Source organism: Sus scrofa, chromosome 6 (genome assembly GCF_000003025.6).
Source record: "Sus scrofa isolate TJ Tabasco breed Duroc chromosome 6, Sscrofa11.1, whole genome shotgun sequence".
NCBI lineage: Eukaryota > Metazoa > Chordata > Mammalia > Artiodactyla > Suidae > Sus > Sus scrofa.
In genome coordinates this window covers 132,595,359-132,618,717 of record NC_010448.4, presented here as the reverse complement: position 1 = coordinate 132,618,717, position 23,359 = coordinate 132,595,359, and the positions used below count along the sequence as shown (strand labels likewise).

General features: G+C 36.9%; 1 long non-coding RNA gene across 2 annotated transcripts in view; it reads right to left on the bottom strand.

Moving 5' to 3' along the window:
- The window catches only part of LOC102159168, a 69,172-nt gene extending 47,644 nt beyond the window's left edge, over positions 1–21,528 (bottom strand). For both annotated transcript variants that reach the window (XR_002345527.1, XR_304111.2), the window contains exon 1: positions 20,743–21,528. This is a non-coding gene — a long non-coding RNA (uncharacterized LOC102159168). The remainder of the gene's footprint in view (positions 1–20,742) is intronic.

Here is a 23,359-nt window from a genome sequence, read left to right as displayed (position 1 = left end):
AATCCCTAGTTGCATTCATGTTACTGTTAACAGCATTATTTTGTTGTTTTTATGGCTGAGTAATATTCCATTGTATATATGTACCACATCTTATTAATCCATTCATCTGTCAATGGATATTTATGTTGTTTCCATGTCTTGGTTATCATGAATAGTACCGCTATGAACATAGGAGTGGATGAATCTTTTTGAATTATAGTTTTGTCCAGATGAAGATCTAGCAATTCCACTCCTTTACTATCTTTTATATAAAATTCCCATCACTTGCCACAATATTCAAGGACCATCATAAGCCTTTTACTGGCCCAACAAATATTATTACGTGTTTTTAATAAGCAAGAGACTTTGCTAAATTCTGTGATTATAAAGATGAAAAGACAGTTATTACCTTTTTAAAGTACACAGTTCAATGGGGTGATAGGAATATAAATAATCAAATCAATTGAGATAATTTTTTAAACTATAGCATCAATGAGGAGAAAACAGTATTGAATTCCTCTCTAAGTCTCAACAAAAGCGTTTTTCTCCTTCAAAGTGATCACTACATATTCATGCATTTGTTCCATAAATATTTTTTCAGTCCTTACTATATGCCAAGTATTGAGTGAAGGAGTGGAAAATATATCAATAAATTTTTGGTGAGTAAAATATATGTTAACTTCTAATACTTTCACACATCCTTGATGAATCCTACAGAAAGTTTACAGAAGGCTGTGGTGGACCGCATGATATGTCACACAGATTCCCCTTCAATACAGATGGATGAATTTCTGCAGCTCCACGTAGTGCTATGAGCAGATGGCCCTCAACTGTAGAACTTCTTGGTGTTGCCTTGTCTAAGGAGTGTTGCCTCATCAAAGACGACTCCCTCTTTCCTAGACAGCCCGTATCCAGCGACTAACCACTGTGAGGAATAAAGGCTCAGCACCCTCCACCCTCCACCAACAACCTTGAATTGAGAGCTCAGCCTGGGGTCAGCTGAGGCCTTTGCTGAGATTACACTGCAGCCCAGCTGCCTCACTGCCCAAGCCTGCTTCCTTCCCTTTCCTCCTGTAGGTAGGGGCCCCAAGAACACATCCTAACAAATTTCCTGCACACCAATATTTAACTCAGCGAAATCTACCTGTGATATAGGCACAATATTTTTTTCTTAATTACCAATTCAGAGTTTACCATTTGACATTCAATATATACTTTAAATATGACAATGAATTTACAAAACTCTGAACTGGCTAAAAAGAATATGATTCTCAATGGGCTAGAAAGAGCAATTACAAAATTTTCATAGTTATTAAGGGTTGTATTTATACATTTCTACCCCAAAATTGAACTGCATAGATGAGAATAGCATAACTAATGTTCATTGCAGTACACCAAAGGTAGTAAATGAGATTTTTAACAAAGTCCTCAAGTTATAATTGTTTATATCCTCTTTGTAGACAAATTACTCATTAGCAATTTGTATTAGAAAATACAAATTTCTACAAATTAACAATTTAAATTTAAAATTCTAATTGAATATTAAAACATATGCAAACCACTAAATATATTTTTTCATATTTAGATAATGGAGGCTGCTGTAAATTCTTAATGATTAAAATTTTTGAAAAGCAGAGATAAATAAATACAGGTATGTTCATTTGTTATGTTTACTAATATGCCTGAAGAACCATGTAAATTATTGCAGTAATATCCACTTACTGTGAAGTATCTTGCCTTTTTGAAAATAATATGTTGTATTGAAAATTATAGTGGGTAATGAAACAGTACAAATTTTAAAAATACATATCATCAGAAACTCTAAAGAAATTAAGGCATGTTTAAACTGCTTTTTCAAAAATGTTACTGCTATTTATCCCATACTCCATATGTATAAAATTATAATAATTTACATCTATAGAATTTAGATTTACAGTTTAAATCTTCACCTCTAAGGACACTCATAAATTTAATTAAATTACTGTTGCTACATGCTTACTTAAACAAATCCACGTGTTGTGTTTAGTGTAACAGAGACATAAAGGCAAATCTCTGTTTCTCTGGATTATTTCTCTCCTTTTGGACAAAGTATTACCAAAATTTAAAAATAATGTTAACATTTGCTTCCTCTTGAGCACCTAAAATTTGTCATTCTTGAGTTGCTTTAGGATAGTCTAACATGTAAATTTTATCATTTTTTAAAAGAGAAAAAAAATCACCTCCAGGCAGTCACCTATTAATATTCTGCCTTAACTAAGTGGATTACAGACTTTGAAACTAAACCTGAACACATCTTCAAAAGGTGCCCAAGCTTAACTATCTTGTCCTATAAATGTGGAAGGCGCTCTGACAATAATTGGATCTCCCTAATACCCATATGGATTCCAATATTGCAGAAAGGAAATGGATTGTAAATGTTGGCAACCAAGATGAACTCTACTTCCATATGTATGCTTTACCAACCACAGGATTTGGAATTCAAACTGTTGTTACAAACCATTTTTTGCTAATTAGAAGTGTCTTCATTTTTCACCTTCACAAGTAAAGTTGCAAAAAGCCCAATGTTCGCCTTGCTTATCTCAAATTCCCATTTGGCAGGCAATGTGAAAACTAACTCCCAAAGAGCTGTCATATGCCTCGAATCTCCAGCTTGGCTCAGCTACTAGCTTTGACCTCAGGGAATTTTCATGTGTGACTCTTCCTGTGGTTTACCTCTGAGAGTTCTCTATAAATTGAAAGAGAGCAAGAGGATGGGTAAAACAACAGCTCAACAAGCCAGGTTTATTTTAAGTGGTACACAAAAACAATTCTCTTGCAGGACCAAGCTGTTCCAACTTGGTCTCAGGTAATTACACTTAAACAAAGTAATTCAGGAAGAGCAAGGCCAATTAGCTTAACAATTAAAAGGTGTGCTAACAATGCAACACGCACTCAGAATTAACGCCCACAAATGTTTCCCTAGACATCGCATCAATCAAAGTGTAAGAAATATAGATCTCAGTGACTATGCCCTCATTGCCATCACGTGCCATCCACCACCATAGGGGCTAATCATTTCCTGTTTATCTTACTGCATTACAGGAATTCTATCTTACCTGCCTCTTTGAAAACAGGCCAGGATGACTGGACTAAACATAAAGAAAACCTAAAATTCAGGCTTTAACTAGTAAAAACTATAAATGATGCATTTCTAGATGCCAGCCAGATCTCAATATTTGAACTGTATAATGTGTTCTTTCCATGAATTCTTCTGGAACATTTTTAGTTATTGCTGAATTGGTAGGAGTTTCTGTTTTCAACTGTAGGGTGGTAGAGAGCCAGAATCTGGTGAGTAAGCTCCCTGCTTTAAGTTCCAGCTCGGCCATCTACTAACTTTGGAAAACTGAATTAAATAACCATTTGTGTGAGCCATTTGCCTCTTGGCCCTCAGATCTATTTCCTGCTCTGTTCTTATTCTGCTTTTCTATCACAGGGAACTACATTTCCCAGGCTCCTCTACTTTGTGATTTCTGGGCAAGTGCAGCCTGTGGGAGAAACTGTAGGAGACTAGAGGACAGAAGGAAAAGAAAAGAGCCTGGAGTTTCTCTGCCTTCCTCTCTGCTCCATGTGGTCTTGCTGGCAGATTCTGTGCCTCAAGGTCTTACTTAGACACTCACCCACTGGGCTGCCACAGGGCAGACCAACTGTGGTTCTGCAAAGCAGCCCCAAATCCAGACAAAGATACTAAAGTACTGCTAGAACTGGGATAGCTTCTTCTCCCATTATTTCATCAATTTCCTTCATTAAATTTCCTCCTTTGGAGTTCCCGTCATGGCACAGTGGTTAGCGAATCCGACTAGGAACCATGAGGTTGAGGGTTCGATCTCTGGCCTTGCTCAGTGGGTTAAGGACTCGGCGTTGACGTGAGCTGTGGTGTAGGTCGCAGACGTGGCTCGTATCCCGCATTGCTGTGGCTCTGGCAAAGGCCGGAGGCTACAGCTCCGATTAGACCCCTAGCCTGTGAACCTCCACATGCCACGGGATTGGCCTTAGAGAAGGTAAAAAGACAAAAAAAGAAAAAAAATTTCCTCCTTTAGAATTACATGGAGCTTTTCCTCTTTCCCTGAATGGGTCCTGATAGCTACAGGTATATACCACTGCTTCATGCCTCCTCTGTAAAGGGGAGTTAATAATAATAATAAGGAACCTATGGAGTAATTGTGAGAATTATTAATGCAGCTGTTCTCAAGCTTCATGGTGCCTCAGAAGCACCTGAACAATTTGCTACAAGGCTGATTTCAAGGCCTCAACCTCAGAGTTTTTGATTCATTAGGTTTAAAGCTTCCCCCCCACACACCCCCAAGTTTTGCATTTCTAAGAAGTTCCCAGGTGATCAGGTAGTGCTGGTCTATAGACCATGCTTTGAGAACCACTGTGTGTGTAAAGTGCTTCCTTCATTATAAGTAATCAATAAAGATCTAAGAATTAATACTGACTGTCATAATTTTCTTTTGTCCTTCCATCTATGGTTGTGGTCAGGATTTGAAGAAATTCTCAAATTCAGAATAGACAAATGAATCTGAATATAATGAAAGAAATTGATGTATATGTATTTGTGTCATTTTATATAGGATTGTTGTTCAAAAGTTTTCTTTTGAGTGTGGTTATCATTTATATCCCCTTATATAAATGGACAGATGAATAGAAAGAGAGAGAGAAAGAAAGATAAAAATATTTCCTCTTGTACATACTGAACATGACTGGTGAAATTCCCATATTTAATAGAGTCCTTTTGTTGAAATTAAGACTTGTTTAGATTATATGCAAGCAAGAATTTTCTTTCCTACTAAAGAATGTATAACTGAATTTTTAAAAAAAGTTTGTTATTTGATGTGTGACCTATTGCAATATATAAAATAGCATGTCACTTTAAACAACTTAATATATTGTTAGTAATAAGTATTATATAATTCACTACTGTATAGCTATGCTAAAGTGGATTAATCAGTCCTAGAGGCTGAGCATATCTTGGACCTGAAACTTCAGTTTCAAATACAAAACAACCATCTAGCGTTGCTGTGGCTCTGACGTAGGCCGGCAGCTACAACTCCGATTAGACCCCAGCCTGGGAATCTCCATGTACCGCACATGCAGCCCTAAAACGACAGAAGACAAACAAACAAACAAACAAAAGAAACAACCGTCTTACTTATATTTCTCTAAGTATGAAAAATCCCTTATACTTCCCTAGCTAATCAAATAAAATTGATTGACATGGGGATACATAAAAATACAACTCTTTTATATGTTTATATATCTAGATATCAATATCTTTGCCTATCTTATACCTCTTTAAAATGTAAAGAAGGCTTAAAGATTTATGAAAACCAATCTCATAGATTTCTTTTAGATTTGGGGGATTTTCTCCCATTCTAATCTTTACAACTGACTCACCTATAACTAATTGACAGAAGTGGTTTTTTTTTATTTCTCTTTTTGCCTTTTCTAGGGCCACTCCCACGGCATATGGAGATTCCCAGGCTAGGGGTCAAATCGGAGCTGTAACCACTGGCCTACACCAGAGCCACAGCAATGCAAGATACGAGCCACGTCTGCGACCTACACCACAGCTCACGGCAATGCTGGATCCTTAACCCACTGAGCAAGGCCAGGGATCAAACCCTCAACCTCATGGTTCCTAGTCAGATTCATTAACCGCTGAGCCACGCTGGGAACTCCAGTTTTTTTTTTAACTTAAATTTTATCTCAAAGTTTTACTTAAGATTTTTACTTTAAGTTGTTTTTCCTAAAATCAAAGTTTTGTTCCAAAGCATCTATATGCTTTTAAAAGAAACAACTCTTTTCTGGTTTATGCCCTAATATTTCATTGATTTATATGTAAAATGCAGAAAGGATGAAAGGCTTTAAAAACAAGTGTAACTGAACCTTCTCACTCATACGGTTCAATTGGCAAGAGTAGGATGGTATGAATTTACCATCATGTAGTCCAGACACTAGTGTTAGTGGCTGTATTAGTTTTCTACTCTTATGTAACAAATTACCACAAATCTAGTAGGTTAAAACACCGTGTACTTGTTATCTCATAGTTTCATGAGTCAAGAATCTGGAACAGGTCAACTGGGTCCTCTCCTCTGCTCAGGTCTTAAACAGCTGAAATCAAGACATGGATTAAAATCATCTATGTTTTCATCTGGCATCTCAACAAGAGAGAGGTGTCATTCCAAGCTACTTGAGTGTTGACAGGACTCATTTTCTTGTGGCTATATGACTAAGTTCACTGTTTCTGCTGTCAGCCAGGTATTGCTCTCAACAGCTGGAGGCCACACATTATCCCTTGTCACCTAGATGCCTCCAGAAGCAGTTCAGTCATGGCTCTTTGCTTCCTCAAGGCCAGTAGGAGAGACTCTTATGCTTTAAATCTTCCCCTTCAGGAAGGTCCAGCTCCTTTTAAGGCCTCACCTGATTAGGTCAGGCCCACCCAAGATAATCTCCATTTTGATGAACTAAAAGTTAACAGATTTAAGACCAATCATATCTGCAAAATTACTTCATTTTTGTCAAAACCTAGTCATTGGGATGAAATCTATCATGGGCATAGTCCTTCCCATAGAGAAGGGGAAGGGATTACACAGGACATGTACACTAAGGGCTCAGAATCTGGGGGTCATCTCAGAAGTGTGCCCGCTGCAGTGTCTATGAGCATGAGTTATATTTACAGAGCTAAGGGGCATAATAAGAGTGGTTGAGAACTGGCATTCTAGTTATATTTCGATGGCATTGTTGACTTCTTATGGGACACTGATAGCCATGTGCATAACTATCCATAATAGTTATCAAAGACTCCCAAGAAATTCCCACGGAGATCATATTTTTATGTTAAAATATTATTTTAAAAACCAAAAAAGCTAAAATCACTGTTTAAAAGATACAGTAAATGGCTAATGGAGATATTTTAAAAAGTACTTTATCTCTGTGTTATTTACTTAATTATGTATCCCTTTACTAGTATCTTTCTTTTACATAGGCAAATTACTGAATACTCTGAACCAAGGCTAGAAACATTTTTCCCCCTCCATGCTAAGTTATACTCACACCCACCTCCCCAGATAATTGAATGAAAGTAAGTGGTAAATTCTCTAATTTAGGTAAAAATCAACAGAATCTCTCTCTCTGATCTTATGATTCTCACTAGTTAAGGAAACTCTCCCTAATATAACTGCTCAGCTGTTCTCCCTCATACCCCTAATCTATGCCTTGTCTTTATGAACTGATTTTTTATACTACATGGATTTGTGACCATAACTTATGGAATGATCCTCCCAAAGCTCTGGAGATAGATGTATCAGAACAGCTACAAATCCCAGACAGAGTGAGAACCTATGAAATGTGGGAGCCAGGTTGACCTGGCTTCGAATTTCAGCATCACAAATTTAACTGACTTTAAAAACTTAATCAATTTGTCTGAATTTCAAAACAAGGCAGTTAGACCCAGAGTATTGCTTAGAAATGGTCTATCAAATATTTAATAATTAAATAAAATTTATTATATTTTCATTCAATTTTATTTTTAAAAGAGCCTATTTCCTGCTAAAAGTATATATTTGTGGATGAACACACACACACATACACATCCATGAAGCACCCAGAGTGTGGTTCATGGACCACTGGGCCCATGTGAGGCTTCGGTGCAAAAGAAAAAGAAAAATATAGTAGTAAATACTGGGCAAAAACTACATGTTCTACAGTGATGGAAGAATCATGATGAGCATTTGCAAAATAAAGCTCTGATATGTCTTCCAGTCAAGATGAGTGTTTACGATTTTTTCTAAAACTTGCTAAAATTCCACAGGACAAGCTTTGGGAAATGGTTTAAAACAATTTTGAATACATAAAGCCTAATGGTGATTTATACTGAGTTTTCTCACCAGAACTAAGAAAGGAGATATAAATGGGAAGAAATAGAGTCACTACCAGTGATAAACAAAAGGAAGATATGGCTTTGATTTGCATGCATGGCAAGAGGTGATCATTCTTACTGTCTTTCAGTGATAATAAATATTGCCAATGACATTAAGGGTAATAGATTATTAAAGAAAAATAAAGTGTGATTGCCATTATCTAAACATACATTGCAACATGTTTTGGCCCAATCTTACTGCAGAAAAGTCTAGAATCTGTGCTATGGAGCCAAAAAGGAGGGGCCAGGGGGCTGGGAAGTGAAGATCTGTACCTCCAGCAGTAAAGCAAAGGAAAGAACTGTAAACATCATTTTGAATAATTAGCATTATGCTTAGAGACTAGTGAATAGGAATTGGTGAGAAGAAGGCTAGTAGAGAGGAAAATAAAATCTCAGTTATATGACAGAAGAGGAGGGCAGGCCAACATTTCATAGAGTGGTCAGAGGGGGTTGGACCGCAATATTAAGGAAAAAAAAGACCTTGTTTCTATTGTCCAAAGCTGTCCCCTGGGGTACAATAATTCAATGCAGTGGTCTCCTACTGCTGAAGATAAACATGCCACAACATATTCAAGGAAAAACAGAGCAAAATGAAGTTGCTTAGCTTATCCTGGAATAAATCTAATTTCAGACACTTTCCTTGCTATGCTCCAGGCCAAAAAGTGGGAGAGCCCCTTTTACCTTCATTCACACTTCTGGCTGCTTGCTACAGGGTAAACTAAAACTAGCAAAAAATGATAATCAGCTGAGTGATCTTATAGACTTTCCTAACTTTCCAGAACCACAATTTTCCATGAGTATTATGTGTCTATTTAAAGTCACTTGTAAACTCCAATGTACAAACATGTTCTGTTGTTATAAGTTTGGCATACCTTGTTATTTGACCTGGGCAGTCCTGGACCCTACTCACTGATTTGAACTTTGTTTGGACATTGCTGCCACCTTTGGTCAATCCAATTTGTTACTATCCCCGAAACATGATATAGTGGATAGATAATTGCTTCCAAAAAAACCAAGAGCATAGGCTTAGTGCTTGAAAAAGCTGAGCTTTAGAGATAGGGAGTCTCTTTCCCAACCTGGTGGTTCATCTAATACATGATGACTTAAAGCTTAGGTTTTCTGATGACATAGCTTATGTTCCTTCCACGGCCACTGTGCCTAAGGAGGAGTCAGTAATGATAAATACCAGTGTTATGTGTAGTCCTTTGAATAGCAAATTAAAGACAGGCTATGTTAGCATGTCAGTGTGGACCTGACATGAAGCTAGGCCTGCAAGGTAGATACTCCACAGAGAGCAGAGAAGATGACATTTCTTGAAACGGAAAAAGCCTTTAATGGAAGAGTATTTTAGGAGACTTTCTTCAAGATTTGTGAGATGAATGGTGGAAAATCATTATCAAGAATTAAAAGAATTTAAAAAATGATGGCCTTTTGTTAGTGGACACTCACTATATGCCAAGTATTATTTCATTTATTGCCCCCTCCCATAACCCCATGAGAGAGGAATTATTATTCTGATCTTACAAGGAAGGAAACTGAGGCTCAAAGAAGCTCATGGTTACACTAATAGAGACTTTTTTAAAAGAAACACATAACATATTGGGTGTTAGATGCTGTTCTAAGTGCTTTACAAATACAAAATAAGTTACCTTTGTAGAGAGGTTATGAAATAAGTATTATTATTCCAAGTCTACAGAGACATTTCCAGTAGGTGGTAGAGTCAGAATCTATGCATTTAATCACTGTGTCATCCTGCCTGGTAAGTAACGAAGCTGGAATGCACATTTGCCTCAGTCTGATCTCAGTGCAGAGGCTCTGAAAAACTAAAGTTTACTTCATTCCTTATTTACAAAAGTCTATATATATAAATGCTATCAAAGAAGGATGAAAAGATTGATTTAGATGATATATGATTGGAATACTTTTGTAGGTAAATGACAAAATATTTTGACACTATGTTTTAAAATTAATCACAAATAGACTCCACGTTGTACTCTGGTTCATGTAATAATAATAACTATAAATTATGATTGCATGCTTACAATGTTTTAGTTACTATGCAAGTATTTTTGTGTTTTTCCTCAATTAGTTCACACAACAAACTACAATAGGTACAACTTTCACCATTTTCCACATAAGGAAACTTAGACAAAGGGAGCTTAAGTAATCTTCCCAAGTCACATAGTAGTAGTAATTGGTAAATTTGTGCCTAAACTTAGGCCACATGACCCCTGAGCCAACATCTCTAAACACCTAACCTATAGATGGTCATGACCTTGAGTCTCTAAGGTGTTTGTGCCCCTTGCCTCTGTGCATCAAATTCACAAAGCCAGTACACCCCTTTCTCTCACCCTCCTACACACATACTCTTTTAATTTAATGTTTGTTCCAGCAAATGATTCTCCATGGCATTTTTCAATCAAAATACATGAAAATACATCAATGAGTAGGGAAAAGGAAATTTATATATGATGTGAATGAAACCATGGGCATTTTCTGTTTGGAACTGAACCTCCAGAAAATAACCATAAAGAAAGTAATATTTTGCAATTCATTAGCCCAATATTTTCATGTTTTCTGGGTCTTAAAGGGTAGTGGAATCATATTTTTGAATTAAAGGATATTTTCCAAATATCAAGCACATCATTGGTATTAATTAGCATGGGTGTATAAATATATACATGTGTGTGTATACTTACACACACATTACATGTATAAATACATATATATGTGTAGAACATATAGAATACATACATGTAGAACAAAGGAAAGGGTATAATTGAGTTTGTTGAAGGTCATGTGCAAATTCTCCATTTCTACTTACATATGATGCCTTTTTTTGGTTTAAATGTATGTTGTTTTGAATACTCAGTAAAGACAAATCTTATTTTAGTTCTATCAATAGTTCTAAATGCCACATCACCACGTGAGCTCTGAGTACATACATGAGAGGGAGCTGTGTTCTCTTGTCTTTGCTTCCTAAGAAGTATCGCGGTGGTGAAAGAAACTAGCCATGGAGTAGGTCTCTCTTTTGTAGTCTTCATCGTCGCTAAAACACATTAAGAGCCTCTGAAAATTCTATGCCATGTGAAAAAGGAGAGTAAAGAAGTTATTAGGGGACAAGACTGGGAAAAGAAGCTGAAGGTTAAGATGATGATAAGAGAGTTGGTAAAGGAAAAAACCATGTAATTAACTCTGCAATTCAAGAGCACCGCTTACTCTGGCAGCAGAGGAAATCATGTGAACATGAAACGAAAATAATAAGATTAACTGAAATACTTTTTTATTGCCATTGTGCGAACTGTTTTAAAGAAAATTTCATTTTCCTGGAAGTTTAGGTGGAAAAGTTGAAGATTTATAGGGAATACCATCTCTGTTTCTATCTCTATATGCCTGTTTATTCCTGCTTGCTTCTATCCAAGAAAACTCTGACACTGAACAATGGGTTCCGCAAACTTCTTACAGCGTAAGTTTTTTTTTAATATAAAAATACAATAATCCAACAACAGAGCAAGACTGATGAGCTGTCAAAGGACAGGAATCACACCTCCTCTTTGCTCCTGGGATTGAAAACTGTTCACTTTCCCTGCATCTGCTCCCGCCCAGGCAGTCAGATTCTGCCCCAATCCTGGTGTGGAACCTGAACCCTTCATATATTCAAAAGTTGCTTCATTCTACCAACGTTTCTTCATAATTGATAATGTGTCTTACATGGCATAAATGATCAGTGCTTACCATGAATTGCTTTTATTTCATCAAATTGCATCTTAACGGATCGAGAAGTTTGGATAAAGTCATTTCCATTATCTGATCATCAAAACACTTATTTTTATTAAAAACAAACAGATTTATAATCCAGTGGTTTCTATTTCCAGAGCTGAGGTCCTGTGCACATTTCAAGGGCCTGTGCCACACGGCTGGAGGACCCTGACAGACGCTAAAGTCGTGTGAGCAAAGCCATCTCATAGGCTGGGCTGTGTAGCTTGAAACCATTGCTCTGGTGAAACATTCTGACACTATGAATTTGAAGTCTCCTTATCCTGTGACTGCCAGAAAGTTAAAAATGTTAAATAATCTCTGCCTTAGAAACTCAAGTTGGCTTATTCAAGTTTTTTTCCCCCCCGTTTGAAAAACTTCTTTGTTCCACTAACGGCAAGTCTCCTGTGTTTTGTAACGTTGTTATTGAACAACTTTAATGATTTGCTGAGGACCTCATCTAGAGGTATTACCAGGCAGCTCGAGATTAGAAACGTATGGCGGTGGAGGCTCTCCTAAATAAATGAAAATATTTTATTCAGCTACCGAGAAGGGTCTCCAGAGATCAAATTAGAAGCTAGCTGTGAAGGGAGATGTTTAGGCATGCTCTGGAATTATTTATCAGCATTTTCTGCTTGTGTGAGAATAAGCAGACATTAAGTTTAAATTAAACAAAGGGGGAAAGAAAACAAGTTTTTTCAGTAATTTGACTGCTAATGATATTTCTGAATTATTCTCAGCTTAATAGTTTAAGTAATTTGCAGTGATAATAATTGTTCCTGCTAAAGCTCCAATAGTGTCAATTTTTTTTTCCTTTTTACCAAGATTAACCCCCTTTAAAACCTTTAATGGACATGTAATTGCAAATTTATTGTGGGCTTTGTTAATTTTTAAATTTGTTTTCTTCTTGACATTTCTTTTAATTTAATTTAATTTTATTACATTCATCAACAATTTGAGAAACTAACTTAAAAGTCCATTAAAAAGGAATAAATGTTCTTTATGTTGCACTTGTTTGTCTTTATTTATAATGAGGCTGAGCTTGTAGATAGACTAAAGGCTGCTTAATTATTACTTTCAACATTAATGTGCCTTTCCCATGCACTCATTCAAAATAAGTATGTTTTCAGGGTTTCTTGGAAAGAAGTAAACCGTTAACATCGGGTTGCAATCATCCCTTTAAAAAATAACTTAAAAAAAAAGACCATATTCCAAACTAACAAGTAAGTTCGTATTTAAATACCATTTAGGTGATAAAGTTGTGTTAAAAGCAATTAAACTTTGTTCTTAAAAGAAGTATGTGTGTTATCACAAATAATTGGAAATTGAAAATATTTTCATGTGAAATACAGCAGGTTAATAAACTAGAAACTAAAACCCTGAGTGCTATGGGGCTGCTTTTCATATTGAGGAAATGTAAATATATAACTAGACATTTTGTCAGTCAGTAAATTGTCTTTCTCATGTCCTGAACTAAGTCACCACATCAATCATCTACTTAGAAAGGACCAGGACTGTTAAAGCGCCCCGTGACACTGTTTCAAAAGTCAAATACCTGGTGGAAATGATATAGTGCCCCAAAAAAGGCATGTTGCATATTTAAATGTTCTGGGTTCATATTAACTATTTTAAAGGGATTTTGTTAACTGTTTGCAATAATTTTTTGATTAATTAATTAATTTTTGGTTTTTAGGGCAGGGTGCAGCATAGGGAATTTCCCCAGCTAGTTGAATTGGAGATGCAGCTGCTGGCCTATGCCACAGTCACAGCAATGCAGGATCCTAGCCATTATCTGCAACCTACACCACAGCTCAAGGCAACACCGGATCCTTAACCCACTGAAAGGGGCCAGGGATGGAACCAACACCCTCAGGGATATTAATCAGAGTTATTGCTGCTGAGCCAGGACTGGAACTCCCTGTTCGCAAATAATTTCCATGAACTTATTCCACTGTGACTTTGAATAAATTGTACCTTAAATTTTTAAAGGCGTGAAAAGAGAAGGAAAAAAGTGAGCTAAGGTGAACTAAGGATTCAATGACAGCATAATTCTTTCCTGGTCATAGGAAAAACATTCTTAAAATTAAAAAATATATGTATGTACATTGAATATATATAACGAATTCCTATGTGTATGATTTGAGAAGGAGAGCTAATTTGGTGTAAATTTTTTCTTAAACTGAAATGCTACTAATGTTAATGACTTTTAAACACTTTGAAGTGACATTCTCAACCCTCTGCTAATACTCTTTCAGTGCTTGGAAATCAAATAATTACAAGATGAGGCTTTAAAACAGTCAAGAAGGCAATGCAATACTGTGAATTAAAATGAGAAAAAGGACTCAGTGACATAAGGGAATAATTCAAGTATTCATTATTAGCAAAGATATAGCAAATGCCTTAGTAGTAGTTTCTTTAAAAATATTCTTAAATATTATTTACATTTATATCTGCTTGTGTTTTTACCTAAACTGCTTAATTTTATGAAATTTCAGATGTTGATTTTTCACAAATTTTGTCTAGGAGTGATCAAAGTCCCCGAGATTCCCCCCAAAACACATATATGTATTCTTCACAACTATATTTTTGGTATATTATCTCTTTCAAAAATATAAACAATTGCTTTACAGTATTTACACAGGTAGTGACAACGACTGCTACATATTTTTTTACCTATTTCTTCTTCTTGTGTGGCTTTCCCTTTGTCTCTTTTCTTGTCATGGTTCCTAATGCTTCAGAAATTCCAACCAGGGTGTATTCTTATCATTCATGATATAACCAATGAACTATTAGGCATACCACCATCAACTGTACAGTACTGGTGAAGGATGGGGTTTAAAAGTCATTGCAGACAGCATCAGCATTCTGGATAAAAATTTAAGAGAGAAGTTTACTGGTTTTACATACTGTATATATTTCTTTTGAATCCTTAGAGGTGAGGCACTCTTCCATATGATAATCATCCTATTACATAGCTTGTGTGTTGTGCCTAATTTATGACACAGCCATCCTCTCTTCTCTATCCAGTTTCCTTATTCCACCTCTTTAACATTTTTTTAATTCTTTCTATTTTATCTTTCATTCCTTTCATCTCATCTCAAGACTTTCCATCACATCTTCCTAGAGAAAACCCTCCCTATTTCAATCCAACTGTCCATTATATCCATACCTCTGTCTGAGATGCTGAGAGCCAGCAGTCCAGCTGATTTCTGCCATTCCAATTAAATTGTCTCCAGACTCCTGTATGCCTTCATTTCACATTTTCTTATTCCAGTTTAAACCTTCCCTACTCTTCAAATATTGGGCCCATGATTTTATTTTGACAGATGAATAGATTTACACTCCATAGAAGTTAGTACCAGGGAACACTCTACATCCCACCACCAAATTGCAAACTTTCCTTTCTTCTGCCCCTCTTATTATAAAGGAGGAAGTATTTGTGGAGTTCACATTGTGGCTCAGCGGAAACAAATTGGACTAGTATCCATGAGGACGCAGGTTCAATCCCAGGCCTCACTCAATAGGTTAAGGATCCATTGTTGCCATGACCTGTGGTGTAGGTCACAGACACTGCTCAGTTTCTGTGTTGCTGTGCCTGTGGTATAGGCCAGCATCTGTAGTTCTGATTTGACCTGTAGCCTGGGAACCTCCATATGCTGTGGGTGCGGCCCTAAAAAGATAAAAAAAAAAATAATGAGGAAGCATCTGAGTTGAAAGATAATCTCTCTAGATGTGCTCCAGAGACCCAGCCTTTCTGTCTCTCAGAAAACTGAATCCCTTTGCCCTTTTATTGACTTCTACCCTTTGACCTTTAAATATATGGACTCCTTTTTTACCTTAAAACAATAATAATAATAATCTTCCCCCTCAAGCTCCCCCCACTTTATCATTCTGTTTCTCTCCTGGAAATGTCTGCACATAGTTCTCACCTGCAAGCTACCTCTCTTCCTCACTCCTGTTCACTCCTCCAGATACTGAAGCTTCCTCAACCCTCCAAACAAAGTACCCCCCATCAAATCACCATTGACAGGTTTAGGCTACATTTCACAGGCACTTCTCAACCCTCATCCTGTTTCATCCCTCCACACCATTTGACAACATTGACTACTCCCTCCTTCTTCAAGCAACCTCTTCTCTTTGTCTGCCTGATACTTTATTTTAGAGGTTGGCAAAGTATAGCCCACAGGCCAAATTTAGTCTGTCATCTGTATTTATACATAAAAACTGATTGCAACATAGAAATGCCCACTGTTTAGGTCTTGTCCATGACTGCTCACAGAATCTACAGTAGAATCGAATTCTTGGGACAGAGACCAGATGACTCACAAAGTCTAAAATATTTACTCTCTGGCCTTTGCAAAAAAATGTTTGTCAATCTCTGATATATTTTCATGTACTTAAGTGATCTCTTCAGTTTCTGCAACTTGGTCTCCTTACCAGGTTTCAGTTTCTTAATAAATCTTTTAAATGTTCATGTTTATCAAACTTATCAGGCAGGTCTTACCTTGTTATTAATTTACACAATCCCTCTGCAAGATTCCATCTCTGAGATTTCACCTACTGGCTGGTTTATATGTTGATTACTCCCAAATATGCATATTCAGCCCAAATATCCCTCTGAGCTTCAGAAACATAACCTACTACAAATGTCCTTCTACTTAGATATCTTTTAGGCTTCTAAAATTCAACAAACCCCAAACTGAAGATACCGTCTGGCCCACTCTCCAACCTGCTCTTCATCTTCTGTTTCACTGATGAGTTCCATTCAGTTAGTTGAGTCATAAACTTAGGTTTATTAGTTTATTGCTCATAAACTAATGATTTCCTCTTGCCTCTTGTATCTAGTTTACCAGACCATGCTTCTGGTTATCATGATACTATAGGTCATCTCCATCTCTAACATGGATTATTTCAAAAGCCAACTAATGTCCAATCTCTCTGTCCAATCTTTTCTGTCCCAGCATGTTCCCGACTCAGCATACACTCCCTTTTCTCCCCAATCTACCCACATCCTTCTATGTTACACACACACACACCCTTTAGATGGTTAACTCCTGATTTGGGCTTCTGTTTTCATCTTCAAATATTTCGCTATCCCCACAAATCTCTCTAGACTATGTTACTGTCTCTTTTTATGTTCCCCAACTTCTCCATGCTTCATCTTTTCCTATTTTTCACATTTCATTCCCTGTACTATATATCTAAGCCCATGACATGTCAACCTTCTTCAGTATGGTCTGTTCAACAGGCTGTACAACATCTGGTTTAAAGTAATCTTAATTGAATGAATGAATTGTAAGAACCATTCATGCCTAATATGCTTTGTGAAAGAGGTAAGGAGTTTTAAAACAATTATTATGAGTAATCTTTAAATCTTGCATTCAATCCTTAAAATAGAAGAAAACATGTGTCATTTGATGCCATTCATCAAAATGACCAGTTCTGAATGTAAGGGATGCTGGTCTGTGTCTGTTACAGAAGAAATACCTTTGCTCCCAGATCCTCTGCTCTTTGTCAAGGCTTATATACAGGGCTTTTGTGTACACAAAAGAGTGATTATCTGTTTTGCGAGGTGCTGCTGATAAATATGATGTTGTGAGAGAAAAATGTCAGCAATTATAAATTCGAAAGCAATAAATTTGCATTTTCCAAGTATCGTGGCTGTGTATAATCACTGTTTAACATTTTAAAATATCATTGTCTTTAATGTATTTTTATAAAGGAAACATTGTTTTACTAATTTTGTAAGTATAGCCAGTTGATCAGTTGCTATACTGTATGACCTAAAGTCATGGGGGATATTTAATAAAAAATAATTTATTAATCAGTCAGAAGGGTCAACAAGAATGGATTTCTCCTCTGTATAGGAAACTTACATGTTGTTATATTAACACTTGTTAGCCAAATGTTTTTCCTTAAAGCGGAAAGAATTGTAAGCCACAAGATCCTTTATTCTTCACTGGAAAAATGCAGGCCATTTCAAGTTGGGATATAATACAAAAACATCTTTGTTTTCCCACTTTTTATAGTTTATACAATTTTCATGCCTAAACTTAAAACCTGGAGGAAGAGGGACATGTAGTGAAAACTGGGCAGACTCTTAGCAGTAACCAAGTGAATAGATCTCCTGCACAGCTTCTTATTGATAATGAATTCTCCACTTACTAAGGGAGACAGAGTGAAGCATTTCTTGGCAAATTATATACTCTTCTGAGCTGCTGCCAAATGAAATACTTGAACAAGTGCAATTCCACATCCTACGCTTGATGTGAGTCTAATGTCACTATATTTGGAATGAAACATTGCTCAGAAGTTGGTAACAAAAATGTTTTTGTTTTTAACAGGTCTCAACTGTTTCTCTTCTCTCTCATTTCTTGCAAATACTATGCCCCAGATTCTTATGGGAAGAATCTGAAGAGAATCATTTTCCATTTCCACATTGTCTTTGTGAGCAACTAGGTTAGAAGTATCTACTAAGATAAAGCCCCTAGCTCTGAAACATATTTTATCATTATGGTTTTTAATTCATAGAAGACATTTCAAGAAATGTTTTGTATCCTAATGACAGAGAAAAGGAAACAAAAATTCATCATATTAATTTCATGTTTCTGCCAGTAGAGTCACAAAGCGTTTTGAGAAATCCGGGCACAGTGGGTGTGCCAAGAGAGAGCTTCAAAGTAATGGTGTCCCCATATTTATGACAACACTCAAACTGTTGCCAGTCTGACTTTTCTTGTACACTGATTGTGTCATCCCAGTCTTCACTTTGGAAAAACATCACCTCTTCCTCTTTCCTGTTCCAAAAAACTGAAATTATTTTGTTTGGCTTTCAGAGTTCCTATGCTCTTACCTAAAGCAGCCCTTACTTCACCCTCACAGAACTCCTCAGTGCCCCAAAACATGTCACAAATTTTAGGCAGAGGAGGTCAATATGGAAGAAAAAGTAAAAGGAAAGTAGATGTGGTACCTAACCATAACCGGAAATGTGTGAATTTAGGAAACAAGGATATTTGAACCTAAGCCCAGGTCAACCAATTTGTAAGATTAAGCCCTTCTATAGAAAACGCCATAACTATGGATATGACAGTATTAAATGAGGCAGGCACTGCTGCTAGGTACGTAAACAGCCATCCCAAACCCTTCACGTGCTGGAAATGCTGACCACTCCCTTTTCCAGACCCATTTGCAGCAAGAGGAGGCTATGCAAACAGTTCTAGCCAACAAGATACAAATAGAAATCTGTCAGCTCATGCCAAAGCTTTTGTTCTCCTTTTTCTAAAGAGAGATGTCACTGGCCTTCCCTTTCTTTATTCTTGCCTTGAACATGGAGACAATACCTGGGCAGGAGTAGGTATATTTTGACCATGAGATGACATGCTAAGAATGAAAGCAAAACAGAATGACAGAAAGGGACATTTATTATCTTATTGAACTGCTACAATAGCACTGAATGGTTTATCCCCAGACTTCAAATTACATGACAAAACATAACCATTTATTGCTTAATGACCATAATTCAGAGTTAGTTACTTGTAGCCAAAGCATTCCTAACTGACACAAAGCACAACTATCCTTCATTAAAGGCATACTTTGTGACCTGGTAATTTTTTTATAGCACCCTTAGGACAAAAGAAACATTTAACAGGTTTCATTTTTAACTAGTTAAGTCCCCAAACTTAATGCATGTTTACATCCTAACAACTTAGTACTTATTGGGCGTAGCACAGCTTCTCAAACTTTAGAATCAAAAGTTTGAATCCAAAGATAATGAATACAGAAACCATCATTTTCTTTTCCACGTGGAATTTTGTGTGGCATTTTATTGTTATTATACTAACAACTGAAAATCCAGGTTCACAAAGATATGATATCAGTGACCTATAACTTTGTAACAACCTAATTCAAACTTGTGAAATATTTTGAGATAGCAATTTGTACAGTGACCAACTGATGTCACCATATTTCCTTCAATAGTTATCCCCTTTACCTTTGTGACTTTGCCTTGATGTGCCATTTGGGAACCACAGCCCTAACTCATAGAAATGTTGTCATGGGAAAAAAAGAACGGAAATTCAAATAATAAGTGTACACATAGTAGGTGAGCAAAAAATTGTAACTGCAAAAAATTGTAACTGCAAAAAATTGTAGTATGATTCTTGTCAATTTTTGGACACACTTTCATGAGGGTCTCTCTATTAACAAACAATCCCAATCTCCGAGAATAGAAAATACACTGTTCCCTGTCATTCTGTACGTGAACAATATATGGAAACAAACAAGATGCATCATAGTTGATGGATTCCACATTATGCACAAACGCAGATACATGTCAAGGTAAAAGTGAAAGCAGCTGGGAGACAGGGACCCAGAATGGCAAAATAAAATACAATACTACAAAGATATTATTACCAGAGTTCCTGTCACGGCTCAGCAGTTAGCAAACCCAACTATTATCTATGAGGACTCGGGTCCGATCCCTGGCTTCACTCAGTGGGTTAAGAATCTGGCGTTGCTGTGGCTGTGGTGTAGGCCAGCAGCTATGGCTCTGATTTGACTCCTAGCCTGGGAAACTCCATATGCAGTGGGTGCGGCCATAAGGAAAAAAAAAAAAAGAGAGAGAGAAAGAGATACTATTACCTTAAACTACTTCACTGCTTCAACATTTCATCATAGTTTTATATTCATGAATATCTCTTGTTTGCCTGGACCATAGGAAAGGCTTGAGATACAGAAATGTATAAATTTAAAGAATGGTTCTTGGGAGTTCTCTAGAGGCTCAGAAGGTTAAGGATCTAGCGTTGTTGCTGCTGTGGCATGGGTTTGATCCCTGGCCCAGGAACTTCCTGTATGGCTGGAAAAAAAAAAAAAAGGAATGTTTCTTACCTTTGACGAACCCACATTCAAGGATTTACTGGGTTTACTATCTCGTTGGGTTTGCCATTCTGCAATTAGTCTTTCACTCCATTGTCTTTTCTTCTCTTACTTTCCCACCTAGATTATTCTCCCATTAGAAGGACAAAATTCATAAGGGTGCTTTAAATCTCACTTACCTTGTTTGTGTCAGGCCACTCTGGATGGCTGTCCTCTTGCTCTTTGCATATCCCCTGCTCAACCAGTCCCTGATTCAGCTACACCACATTCATGTGACTGACCTTCCCTCTTAATCATAGAGCCTAATCAGGAACTGTTTGCATCCTTGCTCCCTGCCCCAGCTGGGGATTGTTCCAACCCTTAGGACAAAATGGCTTCACCTGCTAGTTTACTAAAGGAAACATCTGCCCTCGTGAGATGGTCGTTAACCTGAAGGGCTATGGGGGCATGCCCCAGCTGCTGGTTTCCCTGGTAACTGATGAGCCAATCTGATGTCAATTCTCTCTATAAATGGTGGCTTCCTTCTCCCACCCTAGTAACGAAGATTGCTGCTATGTCCTATCAGCTGCCTGCTCTACATACTGGGAGTGTTGCTTCAGGGCCCTTTGGTTCAGATGAGTAACACCCCCCTATCCAATAAATGTTGATATCACTTTTAATAAAGGCTCTTTCTTCGTTCTCAAGGATAGGTAACTACAAGGCTTGCAGGCCTGTAAGGTACAAGCACACTGTGTCCTTCACAACAAAATTTGAGTGTGGGTTGCCTCAATACAGTACAACCTCAGGGACCCTATCCACTTCCATTCAATGTAAATGCTATTCCCTTCAACCTCTGTTGTACTTAAGCTCAATGATCAACGTCTTTGTTGAAAGATGGGCCTTTTCCAACATCAGAAACTGGAAGTCAAGTCTGTTTCTCCAAGCTAAATTCTTGCTGCTGTCAACTGGACAAGTGGCTCAGTTTTCCACCTGAAGGAGAAAAAGATTGGGAGAAACTATTAGATAAGCAATGAAACCCAAAACAGCAATCAATGATGCAGAGTGATCATAAATTGAAAACCTGCTCTCTCTCTCTCTCTCTCTCTCTCAATTAATGATGCCAGGAAATAAGTCTATCTCATCCTGAAGGGCTCAAGGTCACATACTGGATCCTTAATGTGAACTGAAGGTCAATTTCTTTGGAGAAAGTGAGGTAGAGAAACATAACTCTACCTGCCAAGGTCAGCTTGCTTGCAGAAATTGAAGGTATTTCTAGATGCAATAGGAGAGAAATGAGACCATTTCCAAAGAAGCCCCCGGAAAAGTGCTTTGAATACTGGCAAAGAAGATTGTGCTAGGCAACAGAATCATTGACTTGTGGGAAGCAAATGCCTCAGAAGACCAAACCAATGGGATATGAAGCAATGAGAAAAAGATTGGTTCTATTGTGAAAGGTGGTAGATACAATGAAACCCCAAATTAGCAATTGATGATGCAGGGTAGTGTAAACTACAATGCTACTCTCACTTGTAAGAAGTACCATTGACCCTTGAACAACAGGAACTACATGAGCCCACTTATATGTGGATTCTTTTCAATAGTAAATACTATGGTATTATATGATTCATAACTTGTTGAGTCCAGGGATATGGAGGAACCATGGTACAGAGAGTCAATTACAAATTATAGGCAGATTTTTACTGTGTGGAGGGTGGCACCCCAACACCCATTATCCAAGAGTCAACTAGGCATATAACCCATGTTGGAAGTTCTATAGAAAACAGATTCATTAGACCTACAAAATGCAATCTCCTTTGCAGCATGTCCAAATGTAAGTAATAAAACTCTATATTAACTCATTGCCTTCATTTCCTAATTTCCCTTCCACAGGCAAACTATTCTCTCATTTGAATAGGTTACATGGGCATAGCAAGTAATTTAAGTTGGTTAAAACAGGTGTTATTCAATTCTTCCTTTCATCCTTTGGTTCTTTTCATTCCTCCATCCCTTGCTTTTTTCCTTAATATCATTCCTTCCCAATAATTTAGGAATAAAATTGCTGAAAACTGTAGACTTACACTATGTAACTGAATTTGCTTTGTGTAACTTGCAAATCCTGCCATTTCAAAAGGGATATAATACCTAACTCTGCACAGCAAAATTTCTTAAGATATTTGTCTCAATGACTTGCATACTGCAAGGTGTGAAGTTTGTTTATTTATATTAAAATTTAAAACTATGCCATTGATGTCAGGCCAAATAACATATTAACTGTGTTTTTTTAATTTCCTACAATTGGAATGAAGTGTGACAAGTTGATTAAAATTCACATTAAGACAAGCTAGTGAACAGCAAGCCGAATCAGTAACTTTGAAACCCTGGACACCCATATATATTAAACCCATTCTATGATCAGGCTGACACTTTGTCTCCTATTTTCTTCATCTGTGAGTTGGCGAAATAACCTCTTTCACTTACCTGCTTGAAAGTGAAGATTAATAAAACAAAATTTGTAGTCAGATCAAAGTGTACTAAATAAGGACTGTAATTTTCAAGGAAATATAATGGGTATTTGTATCATATACAGTAATGGAAATGGAAATTATTTACTCTGGGGACCTTGGCCACATTATCATTAAATTATTTGCATCCTGATAAATGATTTGCATTCTAATGAGACTGTATTCCCAGAACAACTTTTCAAAAGGTTTCTCTATAGTTTTCCTACCAGGTATATATGACACCATGTGATACAAAGATAGAGAACCTCAAAAGGTCTGTGAAGTAAAGTATCCCTTTTTTTCCCTTGCCATGTGC